At 50.8% G+C, this 24,731-nt stretch overlaps 1 protein-coding gene across 2 annotated transcripts in view; it reads left to right on the top strand.

Annotated features, from left to right (window-relative positions):
* Positions 1–24,731, top strand: part of RALY (RALY heterogeneous nuclear ribonucleoprotein) — an 85,144-nt gene that overhangs the window by 14,063 nt on the left and 46,350 nt on the right. For both annotated transcript variants that reach the window (XM_065031816.1, XM_065031815.1), the window contains exon 2: positions 21,714–21,803. The gene's annotated coding sequence lies outside the window, so the exon portion shown is untranslated. The remainder of the gene's footprint in view (positions 1–21,713; positions 21,804–24,731) is intronic.

Genomic DNA, 24,731 nt, shown 5'->3' with positions numbered 1-24,731 from the left:
TTATGCCTTGCAAAAGGAGAGAAATGCTGTGATTTCATGGTGAGTTACTGGTGTAAACTGGGGGGGGCTCAGAGGAGTTGTGTGAAACTTCAGCAAGAGTCCTGCACATCTGTACTGTCCCATCACAGCTGCGTGTTTCCCTTGGGTGGAATTTCATACATTTCAAAGTAATAGTCTGGCATAACCAGCTAAAAAGTTGAATCAAAAATCATTCTTCCTACTTGCGGTGTTCCCGGAGTAAAACACCTTTCATTAACCTCTTGTTCTCCACGGACACATCTTACATTCTCTATGTTTTTGCCACCCTTTTGCGTTCCAAGATAACTTTCCCCCAATAACAAGTGGTGTCGTGGCTTCAAATTCTGTGTTGCTTTCTGAGTGCTGCACTTTTCTTTCCCCTCTACCTTCTGTTGCCTGGACTTCTCCAGGGATCTCTGTTCAAGATTTGTTCTGTAGGGTTTATGCTTGCAGCCGTTTCAGCAGGATGGCTGGCAGCAGAGGTAAGGAGGAAAACCAGACAAACCAACCACCACCAAACACCCAACACACCCTTAGAATTAATGTCACTTTACCTCAGGATCCCCAGGTGGCAGAAACTTGATAATAATAAAGCACTGCCAGATCTCAGAAGGTGGTGGGAGCGGGTGACCCCGCGCTGTGGGTTTGCAGAGACTTGTACTGCAGTTCCAGGCTTCTGCAGAAGTGCTTCCTGAGCCCTTTAAAATGCCGTGCTGCACCTTTACATACCATCGAGGCAAGGGGGGCAAGTTCCTCTTTTTCTTAAAAAACAAAATTAAAGAAAAAAGTATTTGGCTTTAGGGCCGCAGAAACCAAAGTAACCTCAAGCATTTCATATGGCTCCTCTGTTCTGAGAGCATTTTAATTTCTGTATGCTCATTTGCTGTTCCGCCAGCTGTAATGCAGGCAACAGGGATGATTTTGGACAGGCAGCATAGGGAGATGTTCATGGTAGATATTAAAGTTTTGTAACCATAGTTTGGGGAGCTTTGCTGGGGTGTCGGGTGAGGATGCATCCGCAGCCTTGCTCTCTGTAGGACCATTGTGTGTCTGCTTTGGTAAGAAATGTCTTTTCCTGCTTTATGGCCATTCCTTATACCCCTGGATCCCATTCAGTTTGGCTGCATGCTGTCCATGAGAAAGCTGATGACTTACACTGGTGCTCTGATACGTTGTGTGGGCTGAGTTGGAGTCTAATGGCAGAATGAGCTGGTGAACAAGCCCCTCTGGTGTTGGGGTGCAGGGTGGCGTTCTCTGCTCCCTCTCGTAAACCTCTTCCCTCAACATCATCAACAAAGCAGGACGAACCCCACTGATGGGGTTTGAAATGTGCCGGGTCCTCCAGGTGCTTCCTCTTCCCTTTGCCATCTTGGCCGCTTTCCCTAGCGAAGCGGCTCTGCTCTTGGCGCCGCGCGCTCTGAGGAGCAGCATCTCTGGAATGTGAAATTCAAGATTTAACCCCGCGTTGGCAGGCGCTCTGCTCCACCGAGCCGCCGCCGCTCCTGCTAGCGTGTCATGCTGAAAATCCTGAGCTACCTTTGCAGCTACAATTAATCAAGGAAGAATACTTGATTATTTTTAATATAGTGCTCACCTGCATCTTTTGGGAGGAGAGGGATCAGTGGAACTTCCGTTCCCTGGGTGTCTTAGTGCTCTGGTTGGTGATTATTTGGGAACTGCTCATCACATTGTGCGTTGGGTTGTTGCAGAGTTTGTTTTGCAGTTGTCAAAATGTCAATTCCAATGAAAGTCTCCACAGACATGCTGTACATAAGTGATTTAAGCCTTTAGGCTAAGTCGGCTGTTGATAGTATTTTGAGATGAGTCAGAAAGGTTTGTGTGTTTTTGTTAATATATTTTTGTTTAATGGAATGTCTTCATCCAAATGGGTTCTTGAGCTTTTTTCCCGTTTTAAAGGCGAAGCTGTTGCCTGTCAGCTCACCACAAAGCTGCTCGCAATTCAGCCTCTTACATGGCATCACATTGGGGAAAAAGGAAGTGCCTGTGTAATAACAATAATTGAAAATTAATAGTAGATTAAATTAATACTTAATTAGAAAACACTAATGCTCCCTGCGAACAAAGGCTGATTCCTATAGGAGCCTTATGAACTGAGGAGGAAAAGTATATGATGCTTTCCCTGGGCCCTGTTTATTCCAGCCTGCAGATCATTAAAGCAATTCTAATTTCACAGAGGTTTGATCTGGGATTGATTTGTGTGTGATAATTCAATTTAGGGGCTCGCTTCCTCTGGGGCGGCAGGTGACAGAAGATGCAGTGTGTAGATGCGTGGCTCTTTCCACGGGCACGCGTGGAGACTGGCGCCCGGCCAGCCGGGGTCTGCTCCTCTTCTCACTGGTGTGTCAGACCAATTAGTGCTTAATTAGGAAATGGTCACTAGCAGGTTTGTGCCAGGCTGTGTTGTCACAGAGGCTGGGTGGATGTGTGCTGGGTGTGGGTCCTGTCATCCTTGCTAGGGAGTGTACCAGGAACATTTTGGCCATCTGTTCCACAGCCCACAGTGAAACCCTGGAGGATAATCCATGAGAGTGTTCACTCACCTGCGCCAAACGTGTTTTGCAGCCTGTCAGCTGTTTCGGGCTCATCTTGATCAGCAAAAACCAACATAACCCAGTGGTACCTGGGGTGGGTTAGAAGGGGGTGGTCAGTAGGTCAGAGAGGTTCTCCTGCCCCTCTGCTCTGCCCTGGGGAGACCACACCTGGAATATTGTGTCCAGTTGTGGCCCCTCAGTTCCAGCAGGACAGGGAACTGCTGGAGAGAGTCCAGCGCAGCCACCAAGATGCTGGAGGGAGTGGAGCATCTCCCGTGTGAGGAAAGGCTGAGGGAGCTGGGGCTCTGGAGCTGGACAAGAGGAGACTGAGGGGGGACTCATTCCTGGGGATCAAGATGGAAAGGGGCAGTGTCAGGAGCATGGAGCCAGGCTCTTCTGGTGACAACCAGTGACAGGACAAGGGGCAATGGGTGCAAACTGGAACACAGGAGGTTCCACTGAAAGATGAGAAGAAACTTGTTGGGGGTGAGGGTGGCAGAGCCTGGCCCAGGCTGCCCAGGGGGGTTGTGGAGTCTCCTTCTGTGCAGACATTCCAACCCGCCTGGACACCTTCCTGTGTAACCTCATCTGGGTGTTCCTGCTCCATGGGGGATTGCACTGGATGAGCTTTCCAGGGCCCTTCAACCCCTGACATTCTGGGGTTCTATATCTGGTAAAAGCAGGACAGTTGGCCCCAATGGTGGGCTTGTGAAGGATTTTTTTTGGTAGCCAGACCTGGGTGTTGTGATAAAAACGTGCAGAGAAAGATGAGGAAGGAAAATAAAGCAGAGGACAGTAAAATACAGAAGGGCGCAGTGAATCCAGGGCAGCAGGGAAAATTGGGCTGCCATGAAAAATAATGATAAAGTTTGCTGAGCAGTTGCTGTGCTCCATGCCTGCCCCCCCGATTACACTGTATTGGTGGCTTGTGGGAAGTACCATGTCCAGTCCAAACTAGTACAGGCAGAAAGAAATACCCCCTTGTTAATTTGCTTTCTTCTTGGCCCACCACAACGTTTAGTGTTCATTTTACAGCTTTGTGCACGAACGCTCCCCGTGTCCCTGGTCTCTGCGGCTGTGTTTGGGAATCCTGGTGGAACAGCTCTTCTGGCTGGGGTTTTGCTCCTGCATATCACATTGTGTTTGTTAAACTGGTTTTAGTCGCTGCTCCGTTTCAGGGCTTTTTTTTTTTTTTAACCAAAAAACTCCCCTAAACAAACCCTGTTCAGAAGAAAGGAAAGAAATTAAGAGACTTTTAGCTTTAATTGCATTCATTAGGCTTGGCAGTGATAATAAGGAAATGTCAGGGAAAGATGAATAAAAAAATCCATTATTTCAATCAAAGGTAGGCAGGAGGGTTCATGGCTGGGTTGCGTAATGCTTCTTCACAGCAGTGAGCACTTATTCAATCAGTGCATTATTTTGATCTCTCTTACCTCTATATTTAGCGAGGGTAAAAAAGAGCCATCTCAGCCCTGCAGGACTTGTCCCTTCCAGCGTTCTCCCGCGATGGGAGCACGGGGAGGTGACATCCCCGTTGGGTCCCACGTGGTGGGTGCTGTTGATGTCGGGGGGTGCCCCGCTCTGCAGGAGGTTCCTTGGTGGGGGGGCGATGTGTGGGGAGGTGACGTGACACCCCGTGGGGTCCCTTTGCATGGCATCTCCCTGCTGTGATCCAGCAGTGGGGTTGGCTTTTCCTGAGTGGGAGAAGTGCGTGTGTCCCGGTCATTAGGAAACCAAACTGGCCGGAGCTACACTGTGGCGTTGGGAGGCTGAATGTTCTTCAGCGTTGAGATGGACCTTTTTCATCATGTCTTCTTTGAAGGTGTTGAGGTTTGATTGTGGGGTGACAATAAAACCGTAGCAGATGTAGTGTTAGCCCCCTGCCCCTCTCCTTCCCCTTCAGCCCCTTCCCACTAAGGGCAGGAGATTGAGAGGAAAAGAAGGACAGAGAAAAGAGTTGGACAAACTGGAAATGTTTTACTAATGCTACTGATAAAATAGAGAAAATAATACAAAATATACAAAACCAATCTGGAAAGTCCCAGCAACTGCAGAGCCGGCAGCCGAAGTCCTGGACTGGACTCTGCAGCCAACCGGAGCTGGATTCAGTCTGTCACTGGCCTCTGTTCGCAGGGACGACTCCCAAAGTCCTCTCCTAATGTCGCCATAAGGAAAAGGGACGAGATCCTCGTGATCTCCCACTTTTATATGAAGTATCACATGAATGGGATGGAATACTTAGTTGGTCACTTTCAGTTCACTCCTTCTCGTTGCACGTCTCATGGGATGTGCATCCATCCTTATGAGTGACCTCGCATTCCATTGCTATGGCTACTAAAACATGGATCTGGCTTTTCAGGAAAATGCAGCTAATAAGGCTTTAGCTGACGAGGAAAATTCACTAAAAGAGAAACTTGTTATTTAATAAAACCAGGACAGAAGGCACCTCCCCCCCTTCAGCCACGGGCAGAGCTGCACAGGGGGCGCGCGGGCTCCTGGTGTAGGGGAATTGCTCATCTGCACAACTTGATTTCTGGCGTGGTGGGAAAATACACATCGGAGACTGCTGAGCTAATCGACTGGAGTGACAACGGTATGGGTGTGTCTGGCATCTCCGCAGCGTGTCTGCATCACTGATGAGACAGGCGGGAGATCACAGGAAGGTTTAAACTAGACCGGCACAAAAACCCCTGGGAAGCACTCTGCTCTGTGGATTTTAAGGAGACATCGCAGCCACAGTTTGAGTGGAAAGAAAGCTTAATATTGGATGGTCTTTAGAGTCCAGGGCAAACTCAGCAACATCTTGCAAAGAGGTGAGGTGGAAAGTGTCTTCGCTGTGAATGGGAAGACACAAGGAGAATAATTTGCAGGAAGGCGTTGGGAAGCTGGAAGGGTTGCTGTGGAGCTCCCTGGGTCACAGGGTGGACATGGTGCAGCAGCACAGGAAACATTTGAAGCTTTTATGATCTTTCCTGCTTCTGTGAGCCCTGGACTCCATGACTGGCCTTGGGGTGCTTGTCCATGCACAGCAGTGCCAATGAATTCATCATCTTTGCTATCTGACACTTTTTGATCCATGTAGCAACCCAGCACAGCAGAATGTCTAATGCATTTTGATGGTTTTTGTCTAATTTTGACCTGTGACCGTAGTTTATGAAGACTAAAAGTTGTGTTGTGGTACAAGAGAGAGAGAAATCATTCAGGTCCACGTGCAAGGATGGATCCTGATGCCAAAGAACTGCCATGTTTTATATTGCATGACTTGAATGTGGCAAGGAACATGGCATTTAAACCAGAAAGGGGGGAAGCAGCTCAAGTGGTTTTAAATATTTCCATTGCCATCTTTAAACTAAATGAAGCTTGCACTTGCATACACTAGAAACACCGTAGGCTTGAGATTTTATTTAGTTGGCACGGCCAGCCGGGCAGGGAGGGGACTGTCCTGCTCTGCTGTGCGTCGGGCGGCCTCACCTGAGCATGGACTGTGTGCAGGGCTGGGGACACGGGATAAAAAAGATGCTAAGCTACTAGTGAGTGACCAGAAGAGGCTGTGAAGTTGGTGAAGGTTTGGAGTGAAGCTGCGTGAGGAGCGGCTGCAGTCCCTGGTTTGCTCAGCTGGAGCAGAGCAGGCTGAGGGCAGAGCTCATGGGCTGCAGGTTCCTCAGCAGGAGCAGGAGGGGCAGCGTGAGCTCTGCTCTGTGACAGTGACAAAGCCCAGGGAACGGCAGAAGATGTGCCGGGGGGTCAGTGGGACATGAGGAAAAGGTTCTTTGTGCAGAGGTGCTGGACACTGAACAGGCTCCCCAGGGAGGGGTCGTGGCCCCAGCCTGACAGTGTTCAAGAAGAGACTGGACACCGTCCTCAGACACACGGGGTGAGCTGTGGGGTGTCACTGCAGGGACAGCAGTTGGGCTCCATGAGCCTTGGGGGTCCCTTCCAACTCGGGACATTCTGTGATTCTGTTAGTGTAGGAAACAGCCGTATGTCTAGAATTGTTGCTTCTTCAGCCCATACACCCCAGGAAGAAAACCAGCCCAGAGCTGCTGTGGTGCTTGAGACTTTGCCCAGTGAACAGATGGAGGGGTGGGGGAGGGCTGGTAGGGACAGTAGGACACCAGGTGGGTGACGGGGATGCTGTCGTGGTGGCACCTCTTGTGTGACTCTGGAGCAGGTCAGCGCTGAACGTTGTGGGGGATGTAGAACAGCCGCCACTCTCTCAGGTGAGGACGGGGCAGCATATGTCGTGGTTGCAAAGTGTTCTGGGCTCCCTCGAAATGAGAGGCATAATATGAAGGTAAGACTGTATTTAATATACCATGTTTAATGGCAGGACTTTCAGTAGAGTCCGAGTATCTGACTTGCATCTTAATGAAGTCCAAGACTATTTGATCACCTGCCTTCCCCAGGTGTTTTTGTAAAGCCAAGCCTAACAGCAGGAGGGAATGCAGAAGGATAAGCCATGTAATGCCAGCAATAAAGATAGGTGCTGAGCCCTATATATAGATATTTATCCTATAAAGATAGGTGGCTCTATCTCTCCTCTAATGTATTTTGCAGTATGTTTCATATGATCTAGCTTTAGTACCAATAAAATCTCGTTTAAATTGGATATTGGGAAAACGGGCAGACATGGCAAGAACCTGCCCTTTGCTGAGTAGCGGTGTCCGGGCTGGGAGCACGCGCGTGAGCCCGTGGTCGACCTGGACCCGTGGTCGACCTGGACCCGTGGTCGACCTGGACCCGTGGTCGACCTGGACCCGTGGTCCTGCCTTCTGAAAGCACAGGGGCTTTGGGGAAAAGACTCTTCATACTCAGAAGTAGGAATCTCAAGTTGATATTCCTGCTTCAACAAGACCTTTACGTTAAATGGCATTGATCTGCTTAGCTGCATGAATCAGAAATACTCTTGCAATCTGTTTTGCTCTTCCCTTAAGCCAATGGGAATGGGAAATCAATTTAGGACAAATTGGGCTAAATTGAACTGGGGATGATGCTCTTCAGAATCAGGGAAATGCTTATTTAAACCAGGTTGCTGAGGACTCTGGTAAGATAGCCAGGACCAGCATGTGCTGCGGTCAGGTCTGGGTTATGGGTGGACACACGCTTAGCATCCTTTTAATTTCCTGGAGACAGAACAGCGATGGGTGGTTGGTCTCATCAGAAGGGGTTGGGGAGCAGGAGGCAATTGTGTCAGGTCTGCCGTATCTGCTGGATGGAGAAGCAGAGCCCAGCAGGCAGTGATGTGTTCCTGTTAATCCATGCCACCTCCACCTTCGTGCAGGGACACAAGATTGTCATTCGAGAGATGACGGCAAGGGTGCCTCTTCCTTCCCACTCTCAGATAGTGTTTCCAGGGTCCGATGGCTTGTCTGTGCCGTGGGTTGCATAGTCCTGTGTGAAGTACCATAGTGAATGGGTTGACTTGCCCTTGCTGTGTGCTGAGGAGGGGTCTGCAAAGGAGGGGTGCCTGAAATTGGAGGTGTTGGCAGAGCAAGGAGGAAAGTGCTGGGGCTGTTCTGTTTGCTGGGTTGGTGTTAGGAGCTGCTTTGGCAAAGAAAAGTGCTCAGGACCTGAACTACATCATTCAAAGTGGTGGTAGATACTTTGTACAGGAGAGAAGCTCGTGCTGGGGTGCTGCCTAAGCAGGACCCTCTCCAAAATGTTTGATGCGTGCCTCAGGCTGTCCCCTCCGCACCCAGCTGCCTCCATCTGTCTTGGCAAGGAGAAGCTGTGTGTATGTGTCAAGTGAGCCCGGCCAGGAGCTGCTGAACAAGCAGGGACAGATTTAGTGGCCTCGCAGCTTTGCTGACCCCAGCTGAACTGTCGTGTCCAGCCCCCTCGGTCAGCGCCGCAGAGCTGGTCACCTGCGGGACCTGCGCTGGGAGCCACCGGGTCGCTTTTGGTGCTGCCGTGTGCTGGAGGATTCGCACCAGGTCCCTGAACATCAACCATCTGCACCATCTGTTAACCACGCAGTTGACGGCTTTGTAAGCAGCTCGTGCTTGGGATTTTGTGCAAGTTTTGAGTTGCATTGCGGGCAGTGAGCTGTGCAGGAACCGGGACGGGGGCTGCAGCGATTCCTGCGGCAGGGCTGGTGTTACAGGTGACACGCACGGTACGCGAAAGCGGGGCTGGTGTTTCCTTCACAGGCCTGTCATTCCTATTTGCTTTCAGCAGAAGGATATTCAGGTGGCAGGGGGCACTTTGTTTCAAAAAAGCCATTCCCATGTGTTTCCAAACCGTTAAAATTCCCTGCTTGATTGCCAGTTCTTCTGCATCTTTCATCCAAGCATCTCATGGCCAAGAAGAAAGTCCTACCATCCCAGCACAGTTCTCCTAACCTCTCTAATGGAGCAGTTAGGTAGGAAGGGCCCTTTGGAGGTCCCCAGTCCAGTGTCTGGGCTGTTGCAGAAGCTGCAGGAGATGTCTCTGGACGGGGGGATGTGGGAATGGTCTGTAGGTCGGTGTTCCTCACGTGGCTGCACTGGTGTTTCACAGCGTACGAGCAGAGGGCTGCCTTGAGCTTGACCCCTGGGGTTCCTCCTCATCGAGTTCTCTATCCCAATGATCCTTTTCCAAGGATCTCTCCCAAAATGTCCAAGTTCTTCTCCTCTTTTCACCCTTTGGGGTGTAGTAACCCCAGAAACATCCCTATAGGCAGCGCGTGTCCAAAGTTCTGAGGCTCTTCATCCATCACACCATACGTGATTTTGGAGAGCAGTGCTCAGTTTGCTCATCTGTTTGGATGATGCAACAAAAATTTGAAAAAAACCAAACCCCTAAACTAAAAATAATAATAAAAAGAATTCCTGTGTGCACTGAAACAGCAAATAAAAGGTTTTCTTACCTTTGACAGGCATACAAACAGGGAGAGAGCTATTCTGGCAGCCCTGTGTCCTTACATGCCATGGGGGATGTGCTGTTGGGGTACGCGTTTCTCCCAGTGTGTAAGAAGCTGTCCTCACCACCACTCATCGCCGTTAGGTAAATCAATACTTACTCATCCTTGTAAGATTGTTCCATGCAATCAGTCAAGACGAGATCCTGAATGGGGAGATCTTTGTCATAAAATAACTCCTTTCATCAAATTTGAAATGTTTGGAAAAATACAGATGTGCCAGGAGAAGTGTTGAACAGAAAAAATATTCCACTCTGAAGTCTGTTTTGAGAGTTCAACTTCTTTGTTTCAAATTTCAGCTTGTGATGGAGGGTTGTTTTTAATGTTTGTTTCTATTATTGGGACGTTGTGACACCAGGCAACTTGTGGAAGTGACCCTTTATTTCAGTGCTGGTCAGACAGAACCATACTTTGTACCAGAGGAAACGCAGGACATAAGCAGCAGACTTTTAGAAGCTGGAGTATTTGAATGTTCGATGTCCGTTCCGAGGTGTGACAGCGGTGTGAGTCCCAGGCCGCTCTCAGCTGTGCGGATCAGTTCTCTGCTGATTGCTCGGCCGTGATTCGTGTTCTTCCAAACTGATTTCTGTTTTCTCCTTTCCGAACCACTCACCTCATGTTTTGTGGAGACTGTTGCGTTTTGGACAACTACTGAAATATTTCTGCTCTTAAGTGAGAATGAACTTGTGTCTGAAGTCAGTTTACACCTGTAGTTTGTTTACTATAAGAATACAGTATGATGCTTCTGTGTTGGGTGCTCTGTCACCAGGGCAGTGACACAGGATGTCCCTGTTGGAGGATACATGCTCCCAATTGCATCTTCAACTCGAGCTGCTGCTCATCCTCGTAGCTCTGAAGGTCAGTGGTCGTGTCCTGCCCATCCAGGAGGAGCTGGGTGGCCCAGGGTCAGCCAGGGCACCCCAGTGGGACGCAGAAACCAGAGTTTCTCACCATTGGGAGCTTGGCGTTGTGGAACATCCCAAACAAGAAGCAGGTGGTATTATTTGGAATAAGAGAGACTTGGAACAGCTTGTCTCATTGATGGCTTGCCCAAGGTCTTTGGTAAAGCCCAACAAGAACTAGTTTTCAGGAGGAAAGCACGACAGGCTGTGAGCGGTACCCCGTGTGCTCAGAGCCGGTGGATGCGGCTTCTGCTGCTGCACCCGCCGCCACTCCAGACAGGAGGTTTCTCCCAAGCTTCTTCCTCAAGTGGTTTTGATGAAGAGCTCTCAGAGTTGTTCAGCTTCAAAAAAACATCTAAAATTCAAGCTGTGCTGCTTACTTGTGATTGGCCTGAGGAGCTGGAGGGTTTCTAAGAGTCCCTCGGGGCTGTGATTGCGGTGAACAAATGAGCACTTCTGGCCTGAAAGCCTGCAGGTGGGGAGAAGTCTTCATCCCACAAACAGCACTGGGAGGAATTTGAGGAGCAGGGACCGTGTACCCAAGGGAAAGCTGCAGAAGAGGAAGGAAACAAGATTTTTGCATCATAATTTGACTCTCACCTGGCTGTGCAAATAAACATTTTGTTTAAATTAGCCCCAGACATGACTGCAAACATAGATTAGGGGTCCTCGAAATGTTTGTTAAGGACTTTCTTTAAAGTGCTCCTTAATCAAAGGCTTTTGTTGTTTTATTGTGAGTTGTTTGCCTGACTGGTTTCCCCTTTTCCCACCTGCCAGTGCTGCTGCTGGAAAAGCAGCTTGATGGAAAAACTTCTAAGGGCTAAGAGCTGCCTTTTTCTATATTTTTCCATCTTTTTTCAAGTCCTGCCATAACTTATCATAGCTGGAGCCAAGCCAGAGTGTAGATGTTACTATCTCAGAAGCTCTCATTTGGAATCCCTGGCCCAACCAAGAGGTTTGGGCCACCCCCCTGGCCACCTCATCTCTAATCAAAGCCACCGCTGCGCTGTCCCCTCTTCAGTGCGAGGAGTTACTTAAGGTGTAAATATTGCTCGGAGTAGTAAGGCAGCCATGTGTAAATCTGCTAGAAGAGCTGGCTGTTCTCTTGCCAGTAGCTGACTCCATGGCTGGGGGCCATTTCTTGTCTCCGCTTCATTTCCCCAGCTGTAACAACAGTCTAATGGGGAAATCTCAGGCTCAAGTCTCCCAGGAGAGGTTTTTCCTGTTGCTTTACTGTTTTGTGCCTTTGGTGTGTCCCTCTAGGGTGCAGAGGGCGCAGTTAGAGGTGCCCGGGATAACTGGGGTGACAGTGTGCCCACAGCTATCGCAGAGGAAAGAGCTCGGGGAGCTTTTTAAAGCCGCGATGCTGGGGGGTGAGGCCAGATCCTGCTCTTGGCTGTGCCACAAGGTGCTTTTCTGCCTTGGGGTGAATTCAAGTGACTTTGGGTGTCAGTGTCCCTGCCTGTGTGCGGTGTTAAAGCACCCGTGTCACAGCATGTGATATTGTCCAGGAGGACCGTGCGCTGGCTCTGAGACGATGCAGCACTTCTGAACGGGAAAGGTGGTACCCAGACTCCCAGTTATCCCAGCTGGTCAGGTAAATATCCCAGCAGGAGAAGGAAATCTCAGAAGGAACTGGTTTTAATATTTTTTTTTAACTTGCTCCTGCCTGATCTCTGTTTCTTAGCCATGCAAAATGTGCCAGAAGTGAAGCATTATGCACGCCTTGTGAAGGTCTCAGAACCAAAGATGTTATTTGTTGCAGATTATCAGTCAGCTCTGGGAGCTACGGAGAAATCTGTTACCGTCTTGTATAACCCCTTCCAAGCAATATTTTTTCTGCTGTGTGAAATAACTCAGTGAATTTCTAATTACACAAATCTAATTAAAGGCTGAATGTAACGACTATGCCTAATCATAATGATACACCCCCTTCATTAAAAAAAAAGAAATTGCTGGTGTACGACAAACCACCTAATTTAGTACACAATTAATATCCACATCTCCAGCTGGAGCTGCGCGAGCGCTGGCTCGTGTGGCGTCCCCGGAGGCCCGTGTGGCCAAGCTGGGTCTCGCGTGGCTGCGTTTGAAGCGCTGGGAGTTGGTTCTTGAGGTGTCTGTGGAAGATGGGGGTGAGGAAGGACCCCCCCTCACGGACCTTGAGGGACCGTGGGCTGTGCACTGTGGCCAAGCGGCCAGGGAGCCACTCACCTGGGATTTGGTGGGGTGTGTGTGAAGCTCAGCAGAGGTGGAGCAGCCGAGGTGCCCTTGTGGTGTGCTGCTCTGCTTTCCGCGTCAGCTTTACTTGGTCTGATCTGCTCTGAGACCGAAGCAGCACAGAAAATTATTTATCCCCCATTGGAGTTCTTTTCTTCTCTGGTTTTCAGTGACTGCACCAAATCCTGGAACAGGTGTTGCATGTCTGACAAAAGCCCATTTTGTACAATTCTCAGATGTGCTCTCCCGCAAGGTGCCTCTGCCATCAGCAGCAAGAGTAAAGCACACAACCATCGTGACGGGCAGGACCCTGCTGTCACCGTGCTGTGAGCGTTCAGACGGCTTCTCAGGCCTTTCCCAGCGATGTGCTGGTCTGTCGATTCTGCCTTTCAGCTCCAGTGCAGTGTCCGCTTGTCCGAGAGCTCAGCAGCGTTGCTGTCAGGAGACACAGAACCCCAGGCTTGCTGGGGCTGAAGGGACCTCTGGAGATCCACAGTCCAACCCCCCTGCTCACGCAGGGTCACAGAGCAGATCACACAGGTGGGTCCAGGGGGTCTGAATGTCTCAGAGCAGGAGACTCCACACCCGCTCTGGGCAGCCTGGGCCAGGCTCTGGCACCTCCCAGCAAACAAGTTTCTGCTCATGTTCAGATGGAGCCTCCTGTGTTCCAGTCTGTGCCCGTTGCCCCTCACCCTGGCGTTGGGCACCACTGAACAGAGTCTGGTCCATCCTCTGACACCCACCCTGAGATATTTATAAACATTGATGAGATCCCCTCTCAGCTTCTCTTCTCCAGCTGAACAGCCCCAGCTCTCTCGGTCTCTCCTCATCAGAAAGGTGCTCTAGGCCACTCGGCATCTTCATATCCCACCACTGGGCTCCCTCCAGTAATTCCTTGTCCTTCTTAAGCTGGGGAGCCCAGAACTGGACACAGTAACTCCAGATGTGGCCTCACCAGAGCAGAGGGGGAGGAACAACCTCCCTGACCTGCTGGTCCCACTGTTCCTCATGCACCCCAGGTACTATCGGTCTCTTGGCCACAAGGGCACATTGTTGACTCGTGGTCGACCTGTTGTTGAGCAGAACTCCGCAGTCCTTCTCTGCAGAGATGAGTTCTTACAGTAAGATATGGACTTCAATGCATGCAGTGGCATGCAAGTTGCAGAGGGCATGGCTGCACTTGTAGATCTGGAGTTTTCTATTCATGTTTCTGCATTGTTTTACTGCTGAAATCACCCTTGCAGAAGCCACGGTGGCTTTAGCCTTTGCTTACCTTGGTGAATGCAGGAGGAGGTTTGTCCTGCAACCTGGAGATCGCACCCAAATACCTGGCAGGCCTGCAAGAATTCAGATATCAGAATGGAGGCAAGTACGGGACAGAGGGGATAATATCAGGGCAGTGAGGTTAAATAGATAATTGATTTTTACTATTTTTTTTTTCAGTGCTGGTCTCGGGTGTAAATCTGTTGAGGTTAATGAAGTAAGGCAAATTGAATTGAAGAGCCCTGTATGGAAAGCGCAGCCTGGCATGGAGCCGGTTTCAGGGTCTCCTCTTGGTGCTCCTGTGGTGTTTTTCATGGCTGCGTCTTTGTGTCAGCGTTTTGGCCATTTACGCTGGCTGAGAGGATCCAGACTCTGACAGTTGCAACCATTTTAACTTGCCATTAAGAAAGCAAACCTCCCGTTTTATTGCTCTACTTAAATACCTGGAAATGTGTGTTCCTTGGGCTTTCTGATCTGCCTGCAGCTGTTTTGTGGAGCTCTGGTGGTGTCGCAAAGCCCGGGGCTGGCGGCTGCAGGACCCTGAGCTCGGTGCATCTCAGCCCTGCGTTCCTGGGGTTCCCTCGGGAGCAGTGGGACGTGGCCATGCCGATGGCATCGCGCAGCTCGGTGGGACAGGACAAGAAGGGAGGCCTGGCAGTTTTAGGACTAACGAGCCCGTCCGGGTTTGGGTGGGAGGTGATGCACAGGTGGGTTTGCTAGAAATAGAGAACCTATAACTTTGTGGGCAGAGATGCTCTCCCTGCTGGAAGGGCTGATGCCCAAGCTCACAGGTGCTGGGATGGGGTTGTGCCAGGCAGGAGGGTCCCAGCCCTGGGAGCTGGCACGATGGCACCAACATGAGCCGTGACCTCTTGGCCAGAGCTCTCTTGGACCCCCATTCTCGCACACCTCGTATCCATCCCGGCTGAGCATTGCCCCAGCAGGACCTGCGCCCCGTGTGCTGTCACACCCACAGCGTTCTACAGAGGACACTTCACTGCGGAGGTACAAAGTGTCAGCGGTGCCCGAGTTTCCAAAAGAGGTGGCCCAAGAGAAAGGGTTGACATGATGTTTTCTCAGGCCACAGAGATGCTTCACTGGTTTCTCTCCTGCTGGGCTCAGAGCTTGTGGGAAGGACACGTGTCTTATTACAGAAATGGGTCTGAGGGTTCATTTGCCAGTGGGTCATCTGTCCTTAGCATCACTTACGTCTGGCTGTTGTTAAATGGTCACTGTCATGGGTAATAGATCATACCCTGTCCATCCCCACTGTTGATGCATTGCTCCATACAGCTAATTCAGCAGGACCTTTTGCTGCTCGTGGCCAGACTTCTGAAAGCTTCTCGAGTCCATTTAGTGCAGGACTTGCTGTTCTAACGGATATGACGGTGAGCAGGATGTCTCGTCTTCCCTGCAGCCCCCAGCTGCTGCTTCCCCACAGCCGCTGGGCTCTGGCAGGACACTGTTTAGCCTCGGTAAGTGAAACTTTGCAGGTGTTACTGGAGAAAAGGACTCTGCCAAGAAGCTCTCACCTGGGTCTAATCTGTTCTTCTGTTCTTGGGCTTTACTTGTGACCCAGAATTCTTCTAAGAGCAAGACAGGAGCAAAATCAAGCTGAGGAAACCTTAATCCTATCATGGCCTTTTCCAACATTTTTCTCTTAGCCTGGAGCTCTTTGGGAATGATTCTCATCATAGATACCACAAACTGGACAGGTCTGAGCATGGACCCTGATGGGTTTTGGGTCCTGAGCTCGCTGTTGTGGTGGTGAGGGCAAGAGCCAGAGCAGTGATTTCCATCCCTCGCCATTTCCCTCTGGTCCTGCACGTTGCCCTGCTTTGTGCAGCGACTAAAGATAATTGTAACGAAGGTGTGAGCCTGCGGTGAGGGAGAGGGAAGCCCAGTGTCTGCGGGAGAAACCGGACTCCTGCAGCTGGCCGCAGCCCGTCCGTCACACAGGCAGCATGTGTGCGGAGCTTTCCATCCCTCTCGCTGGATAGTCACCGGCTACGTAAATAAACAGGCTCTGTTTTTGTCTTCGGTCACCTTACCAGCGCCTCTTGCTAGCCTTGACTTTTTGGCTTGTGTCTGTATTTTTAGCTACAGGACACCCTGTCCCCAAACCCAGAGAGGACCCGAGTTTTCTCATACCTTTCTAAACGCGTGAAGCCAACTCTCGCCCTTCTCCGTGCCCTGGTTTAGAGAAGGGGAGGGCGGCAGTGCGGTTTCTTCCCGCTTGTGCTGGTGTAGCTAAGCTGGGGGCCTGAGGTGTGAGCATCGTCTGCCCAGGAGTTCATGGATGGTTGTGGTAAATGAGGGTTTTTGAGAAAGGATGTGGAAGGCATCTCTGAGATGCAGCAACACAAATAGAGGAGCCCTTGTGTGCAGCCCGGTCTGTGGTTACAAGGGTCAGGTATAGGCTGAAATTGTTCAATGCGGGGGCTTCTGCGCGTCTCTGTCAGCATAGCTGGTGGTGGCACATTTCTGGGTGTCCGTGGGTCTGCGTGGAGCAGGGGCGGCAGTACGTGTGCTCGTCCGGGACCGGGTGAACAGAGGCTGGAACCCCCGGGCTGGGGCAGGTTCAGCACGGTGTGCGCTGCAGTTTGCCCTTGAGCCTGAAGCTGAAGGGGCTCTACGCTTCCCTTCCGACTTTTATCTTGTTCATGTAAAAAGAAGTGGAGGAAAAACCCCTGCACTTGTTTACATTTCAGCAAAATGCGGTATTTCTTTGTATTTTACTGAGAGTGGGTAGAGTTTGGGAGTTTATTCTCTAAAAGTACAAAATTATTTATCACAAGGCAAAAATAAATGTCACTTCGAATAAACAGTCAAATATTCTTCCATTTGGCAAGTGTTGAAACCAGTGTGCTTTATTGTGTGGTAGCTCAGTCACACCGAATCCACCTTTGCATCCTTCTCTGTTCGTGCAGCAGAACCTTTTCAGCCAGATGAGCTTTTGTGTTTACCTGGTGGTGCTTTTGGAGCTCCCTGCCCTGTTTGGGCATCTCCACCCAGGTCCTTGTCACAGCCTGGGGGGGCTCAGCTCAGCTCCTCCCCATCCTATTTATTCCCTCTTTCTGCACCGAAGGCCTCACTCAGATGCTCAGTTAGTCATGGACTTCAGTTTAAGTGTCTGAATGGCTCCCCTGATGTAATTAAGGCTATTTGTGTGCTTGGAGTTAAGTATGTGCTGAAGCACTTGGCGCACGAGCTTCAACCGAGCAGTAAAATAGGTTTTACAAGGCACTGGGGGCTGGCAGCCCCGCTCCTGGGCCGGTGGCTGTTGGTGTAAGGTGACCCGGGTGTTGTGACAGCTCCTGTCCTCTGCTGCTGCAGACCGGATGGCCCGAGGTCCAGTTGTGCCGTGCTGACGTGTGTCCCTGTAGGGTTGTGTGACCACCTTGTCCCCTGGGAGAGCCGCACAAGGTCACAGGCTGCTTTCTGACGGCTGGCAAGCCTGCAACAGCCGTACTGGGAATGAGCTGTGGAGATGCTGGTTTGGCCCATTGAAGTGTCACAAGGCAGGTGGGGCGCGGGGGTGCTGTGAGCAAGTCCCAGCCAGGGTGTGCTCCCCATCCCCATCCCAGGCGTTGGAACAGGCTGCCTGGGGAAGTGCTGGAGTCACCATCCCTGGGGGGGTTTGAAAAGCATTTAGATGAAGTTCTGAGGGACGTGGGTTAGTGCTGGAGTTGGGTTGGGTTATGGTTGGACTCCTTGATCCTCAGGGTCTCTTCCAACTGAAGTGATTCTGTGATCCCCACATCACAGGTGCCGTCGTGGGAAGCAACACACAGGTGGCAGAGGGGGATTTGTTCTGTCACAGAGGTAAAGTGGGGCTGAGCAGATGCAGGCGCAGGTTTTACTTGGTGTGAGCAGACTGTGGGTCCAGCTGTGTGACACAGTTCACACACCCGCCTTCTTCCATTCTGGCACATGTGGTGACGGTGGCTTGAGCTTGTCCTTCTTGTCCTCTGCCAAGAGAGGGTGTTGTGGGCTTTTGCTGTCGTCCCACTGCAAACCGGGCTGGGAGAAGGCATTGCATTAGCTAATTTTCAGTTAAAGCAGAAATATGTGTATTATGGGGCAGCCATACAGTTCCTTAACGAGAGGCTGCTGCTGGGTTTTCATGGGCAATATTACCTGACCTCCCCGTGCAACCGGTGCTAACCGAGCTCATTTCCTATCCGAGTTCCAATCTGAACAGCTGAGATATTTTGCATTTTTTAATGACTCTCCACTGTGACTGAATTAATGGAAAAAATGGACTGAAACTAAGATGAGGGCATTGAAGGGAGAGAATGACAAATTGGCTTTGGAGCGTGGCAGCAATGAGCACTGTCAGGGGTTCATGCACTGACCTTTATCTAAATAGAACTGTGTGTAACAGATAAGAATATTTAACAATAATTAATGTCACATCAGCGCAGAGAACAAAATTACTACATCAAGCAGGCAAGAAATCCACTGCAAATTACTCAAAAGAGAAATGTCGGCTTCTTCGTATCTGCAACCTGCCTTGTGCTGATGGTGCTGGAATTAGATGGGAGGGCATGCGAGTAAAGAAGCTATTAAAAATGATTTAGGGACTGGATAATATATACGTAAATGAGCGAGAGGGGCAGAATCAAGCAGAACAATGATAGATCTGCTGGACCAGAGTTGCGTAAAATCAAATACTAAACTGAGCTGATAATTGAGTGTGGGGATAAATGTGTATAAACCAATTATCTCTGCTGCTGAAGTTTTGACAGGTGGCTTAGGGTTTCTCTTTCCATTCCATCTCGGGGGGTCCCGCTGTGCTGTGCTTCAGCAGACAGCTCTTGCCCTCTTGGCTGAGCCCCTCTTGGTGTTTTATAGATGGGAGGAACTGTTGCTGGCTGGGGATGTTGAGGTGTTTTTCATGCTATTTCCCAGTTAGAATCATAGAGTGTCCCGAGTTGGAAGAGAGCCCCAAGGCTCATGGAGCCCAACTGCTGTCCCTGCAGTGACACCCCACAGCTCACCCCGTGTGTCTGAGGACGGTGTCCAGTCTCTTGTTGAACACTGTCAGGTTGGGCCGTGACCCCTCCCTGGGGAGCCTGTTCAGTGTCCAGCACCTCTGGGTGCAGAACCTTTTCCTCATGTCCCACTGACCCCCCCGGCACATCTGCTGCCGTTCCCTGGGCTCTGTCACTGTCACAGAGCAGAGCTCAGCCTGCCCCTCCTGCTCCTGCTGAACCTGCAGCCCATGAGCTCTGCACTCAGTCTGCTCTGCTCCAGCTGAGCAAACCAGGGACTGCAGCCGCTCATTGGGGTTGTCCTGACCTCCCAGGGGTTCTTCAGAGGGACGGGGTGCTGGGGGGCGGCCGGAGGCTGGTGTGGGTCTCTGAGGCTGCGGAGCGGGCAGCATCTCGCTGCAGCATCCTCCCGAAAAGCTACTGTGCAAATTTCAGCTCCGCTAGTTCAGTCAGTAAAAGTGTCTGATACGCTCAGCCGCTAAACAAACCTCGCCCAAGGTTGGATGAGCAGATAAGTTCCAATTAGAGGATCTGAATATTGATTCACTGGGGAGAAAGTATGGCATTAAAGGATCACTGGAAGACTAGAGCCAAACTGACGTATTGCTTCAAATGAAAGGCTATGAATTTGCATCAAAATAGAAGAGCAACACTTTGACAATGACAGGCAACTAATTAAAGTGCATCAGTTAAATTAATGCAGTTCCTCCCTGTTTTATCTCCCATGGCTGGAAGTACAGAAAAGGCACTCATTAAAAAAATAGGCAGTATGTAAATCCAGGGTGTTACTGATGCCATCCAGAAAGGCACAAAGGGAGGAGATGTCTGCCCTGCCTCACGCTTCAGACATCTCTTTTTCAGGAGCAATATACAATCGTCGGCTCAAACCAACCAAGCAGGCAAAGCAGGAGCCTGGGAACACTCACACTGAGCTGCCCGTGCTCCTGTAATTCTCCATCAGCCTTGTTCTGTGCAGGCAATGGTGAAGCAGGGACCATCAGGGCTCCGGCAGGTACGATGGGAGCAGAACATGAGCCCTTTGCTTTTCCACATCCCTAGCATCTCAGAGTTTTGATGTTCAGGGCTCTGCTCGAACCTTGTTTGGCCTCAGGTTTCTCTTTCTCCCCTCTTCTGCACAAGGGCCCATTCTCATGGCATTGCTGCACTTGTTGATTGTAGCACTTTACACATTCAGTTAAACTTCTGAGAGATGCTACCAGATCTCTGGAGAGACCTGAATGATGGGTCTCTTGAAATGGAACTGAGGGAGCAGCACTGAGGAGTTCATCGTCTTTAATGCTTCGTTGGGTTCTTGGATGATGGCAAACTGGCCGAGTGGCAGCATTTGCTGCTTTTAGCTCTTGTCACCATGGTTGCTTTTTCAGGCAGAGCTTTGCACCCCTGTGCAGGAGGAATTACCCATCGGTGCAGTGCCGGATTGTGCAGAGATGTCACTGTGAAAGCCAGCGTGTCACCTCTGATCCGCTCGTTAGATACGTGTGTCGTTGTTGGGTGAAACCCAGTGCTTCATTTCGCTGTCTCTTTAGTGCTTTCTCTCTTTTAATTAAAAGCTTCATTCCAGTTTGACCTTTTGCAGTGCTGTGGCAGAACTGAGACTGAATGGAGCCTCTAATTAGGGAGGGTGTCTCGGGCAGGCTGGGTCCGTGAACAGCCGTTCGCCCTGAGGTTGATGAAGACGGGCAGGAGCCCTGACTGCTCCTCCTGCCCCTGCGATCGAGCAGCCCAGGAACCCCAGTGCTTCACAGAGCAGGGTGGAAAGTACCGCTCTTTCAATAAAAAGCATGGTTACTCAAGGAGCAGTGCTTGGAAGGCGGGAGGTGGCAATCATCACTGGTTTGAGGAGGGTGGAGAGAGCAGAGGAGTGATCTCATAGTGATTTATTGCCTCTTATACATCATCATTAGTGCGTTGTTGGGCGTTGGAACAGGCTGCCCAGGGCAGTGGTGGAGTCACCATCCCTGGAGGGGCGAACAGAGATGAGGTTCTCAGGGATGTGGGTTAGGGCCAGTGTTGGGTTAACAGTTGGACTCTGATAGTGAGGGTCTCTTCCAACCCAAATGATTCTGCTTTTATTCTATGACGCTGCCCCACCAGAGCCTGCTCAGCCGGCACTTGTGTGCTGCCCAGCCAAAAAAATACTGTAGAAAGTCCCACAAGTTCTTGTGTTTCTGCTTGTTGGGTGTCTCAAGGTGGCACATCAGTGCACTGCGTGCGGTCCAGCCAGGGCTCGCAGCCCGTGGCAGGGAAGGGAAGGTGCCTTAATTTCAAGCCCAGGAGGTGTTGTGACAGCTCGGGGCACCCGGGGAAATGACTTAAAGCAGGACATTTTATTTCAATTCACTTGCCTGACCCAGAGCAAAATCTTAAGTTTCAAAACATGTTTTTTAAAAAAGGAAAACAAACCAACTGGCATGAAAGTTTCTGCTTTACTGTGGGATGTTTCAGTTTGAAGAAATTCTTTTTCCCTGAACAAATCCCAGCTCTCACGACTAAAAGTTCCTACCCGCCTCTATCCCCCAGTTATCTTGTTCTCTGTGAGTATTAATGTGATGTAGCCGTTTTTTGTGGGATTTCTCGTGCCTGAGCCGGTCTGAACCACGTCCCCAGCAGCAGTCCCGAGCACTGAGCCCTGCAAACACAACCGACTCTGTCTGCTCCGCTTTGAGCTCCTTGCTAAGTAGCTCAGAGCCTTAGCGCTGGGAGTCCTGGGTCTGATCCTCGCAGGCAGCCAGCAGCTTGTCTTCCCGCTGCAGCACACCCTTCCCTGCCCAGGGTTAGAAAGTACGGGATTATCTGCTTACCGCTGGCAAAAAAAAAACCCTCGGTGTCCTGATTCTTGCAGGGTGAAGCCGAGACCGTACAGGGCTGAGCCGCCTGCTCCCGGACCGGTGACGGGAAGGACTGACGGACCCCAGCGCCCAAACCAGTCCCGGTGAGTAACTGTGCCCTGAGGTACCTTTGGATGGGGTGGATGGTGGAGAGGTCCCCGCGCTTCCCAGCTGCTGCTGTTCTGCTGTGCGAGGTGGGACTGGGCGGTCAGGACACCTGGCCCGGGATGCGGCATGGTTGTTACCTGAGTTCAGGCCAAAGGTTTTCTCTTCCTGCTGGAAGTGGCCTCTTCCTGGCCTGGTGTGAAGTGTTGAAGGAGGCAAAGGGTGCTGGATGCGCTGAGAATCTGCTGTTCCCTCATGTGCTGTTGGCTATAGAAATGGGACTGTATTAATTACGCCCTGATGGGCAAATTGTGATTGTTTTGGACACAGTACGTTTTGGTACGTTTTCATTTCTGGTTCAGCTGTGCTGAACCTCCCTTAAGAGGAAGACTCTTATCCTGCGTGCACACACTGCAGGGCCTGAGCTGCAGCAGCTCCTAATCGGGGAGTTCTTCACTTTCACAGGACTTCTCAACACTTGGATGTTGCTGGTTGATTGTTTGCTTTTTCATTTTTCACTTCTCCCTCCAGTTGTTGGGAGTGCACAGAATGCAGGTTGATGCCAGAGGGAGCTGTTAAACTACCTGTTTACTGGGGATTGCAGAAACATCTCTGGAAAGATCTCATTCAGACAATAGGAGCAGAGCACCCAGGGTGACTCTGGAGAACTAGGAAGGCTGATGAAAATGTGTATGATTCCAGCAATGCAGGGACCGTCACAGAAATAGCTGTTACTGAGTCCACCCTCGCAGGGTTGGGACACACAGAGCAGCCTTAAGTTGCTCAACAAAAACTTTGTGGATGCAACTTTCAGTTCATCTTCTTAGCAAAAACAACAGTGGGCCATCACAGTGTCTAATCACAGATAAACCCAGACTGTAATCGCTTGCTTGGGTCGTTTACCAGCGCCAGCAGTTCCTGTCCTGCCCGGATTAGGCCGGCACTCGGTAGCCCTTTAAGCTGTGATCTGGCAGTGACCTTCTTAGCTGCCCGCGGGCCGGGGCAGGACAGCTGTAAGAGGTTCTTACTTTAGAAAAGACGGCACGGGTCAGGAGGGGGCGGCTGTACCGGCGCCCCGGGCCGCTGGTGGTGGTGCAGGCTCCGGCTCAGGCTGTGGTGGCCGTAGTGCTGGTGGGATATGGACGGTGCCTTCACAGCGTTCGTGATCAAGTCTAAAAAAGCCTGACGGTGGGACCAAGCCACCCTCTGTGACTTAGATACCTTGTCAAGGACACGAATGGGTAGTAGGACAACTCATGTCTCACTATGAAGTGTTAATTCTTGGAGCCAGGGGGGTCGGGCTCTGCTCCCCAGGAACAAGCGCCAGGAGCAGAGGAAACGGCCTCAAGTTGCGCCAGGGGAGGTTGAGGTTGGATCTGGGGAACAATTTCTTCCCCAAAGGGCTGTGGGGCATTGGAACAGGCTGCCCAGGGCAGTGCTGGAGTCACCAGCCCTGGAGGGCTGGACAGACGGACATGAGGTTCTCAGGGACGTGGGGCAGTGCTAGAGCTGGGTTAGGTTATTGTTGGGCTTGATGATCTCGAGGGTCTTCTCCAACTGAAATGATTCTATGAATTTCTGATTAACTCCCTAGAGAAAAATACTGCTGGCCAGAAGGACTGAGGGTGGGCTCTTCACACCTGTTTCTCAACCACCTGGTCCTCACCACCTTGGCTTGTTTTCCCCATCACTTACAAGGTGTTTTCTGCCTCTCCTATCACACACCAATTGCTGCCCACTCAAGGAGTGGTGTTTGTGCTGGAGAGAAAGGCCAGGGGACAGGATTTAGTGCTAGATGAAACCAGGTTTAAGTCTCTGCTCAGGGTTCAAGCTCTCCACCATCATTTTCCCGCATTCCCTGGCCGGTTGGCTGCCTTCAGCCATCAAAGTCGGCCAGTGTTGAAGGAGCTGGGCCTGAATTTCTCAGTTCTCAACCTTCAACAGGCATAATAGTCTTTCTCCTCCAGCTTGAGCTGCTGTTACAACTATGGAAACATTGCTCCATGAGGTGCTCAGACATGAGGGACAGGAGACAACCGAGCAAGTCAGTGCTGCTCGCTCGCCGTGTCCTCTCCTGATCAGACACAGCTTTCCGGCCGAGTACTGCAACGCTAAGTCAGGAAGCAGAAGTCGAGGAGGTGCCTTAAAATGAAAATCTGAAAATAGAACTCTCTTTGCACATCTTTTCTCAGCTTCCCCTTGCGAGGCTGTATCAGCACGTGCTTGACGGGACGTGATGGCTCCGACCCTGTCAGATGCATCAAATACAACGTGTGAGCGTGAATTTTATTTTTGAGGAGAGAAATACAGGTCAGCAAGAAGCGCAGAAAAGGCGAACAGACAGATGGCTGCGTTCCTTCATCAGGAGAAATCCAGGCCTGAGATTTGCTTCCAGCTTTGCTTGAATTGCAGATTATAGGAAATGAGCTAAAAAGTTGCCTGTTTTGTGGCATTTCATTGTCATATGTGTTTCTTGCATAAGGCAGTGCGGTGACCTTTTGCAGGCTGGGTTGTGACACAGAGACTAATGTGAAGGACTTTTTGCTGCCAGGAGAGTTGAGGCTGGATTCCCCGGTGAGCTGTAATATCCAAAGGGTGCTGAGTGGTGCCGCGCACCCTGTGTTTATGATGAGCCATGTGGGGCTGGGGTGGGTGTGTGTGTGTTTGTTTGTTGGGGTTTTGTTTGTGTTTTGTTTGTTTTTCCTTCTGAAATCCTGTCATTTTCTTCTTGGGGATGGAGGTTTGACTGAAAAAAGCAGGTGAGAAGGTTGGTAAGGGCGACCCGGGGATGTCCTGGGTAACCCTGGAGGGCTGCTCTGGCTCCCCAGCCCTCCTCTGCAGGGACGAGCTCTCGGTGACGGGCTGTTCTGCCCTACACAGCAGAGGGACAAACAGGGACCGTGGCAGTCGTGGTTGTCTGCTTGCGC

The sequence above is a fragment of the Columba livia genome, chromosome 16 (genome assembly GCF_036013475.1).
Source record: "Columba livia isolate bColLiv1 breed racing homer chromosome 16, bColLiv1.pat.W.v2, whole genome shotgun sequence".
Classification (NCBI taxonomy): Eukaryota; Metazoa; Chordata; class Aves; order Columbiformes; family Columbidae; genus Columba; species Columba livia.
The sequence above is the reverse complement of the archived record's forward strand: the minus strand, read 5'-3'. Positions and strand labels throughout refer to the sequence as shown.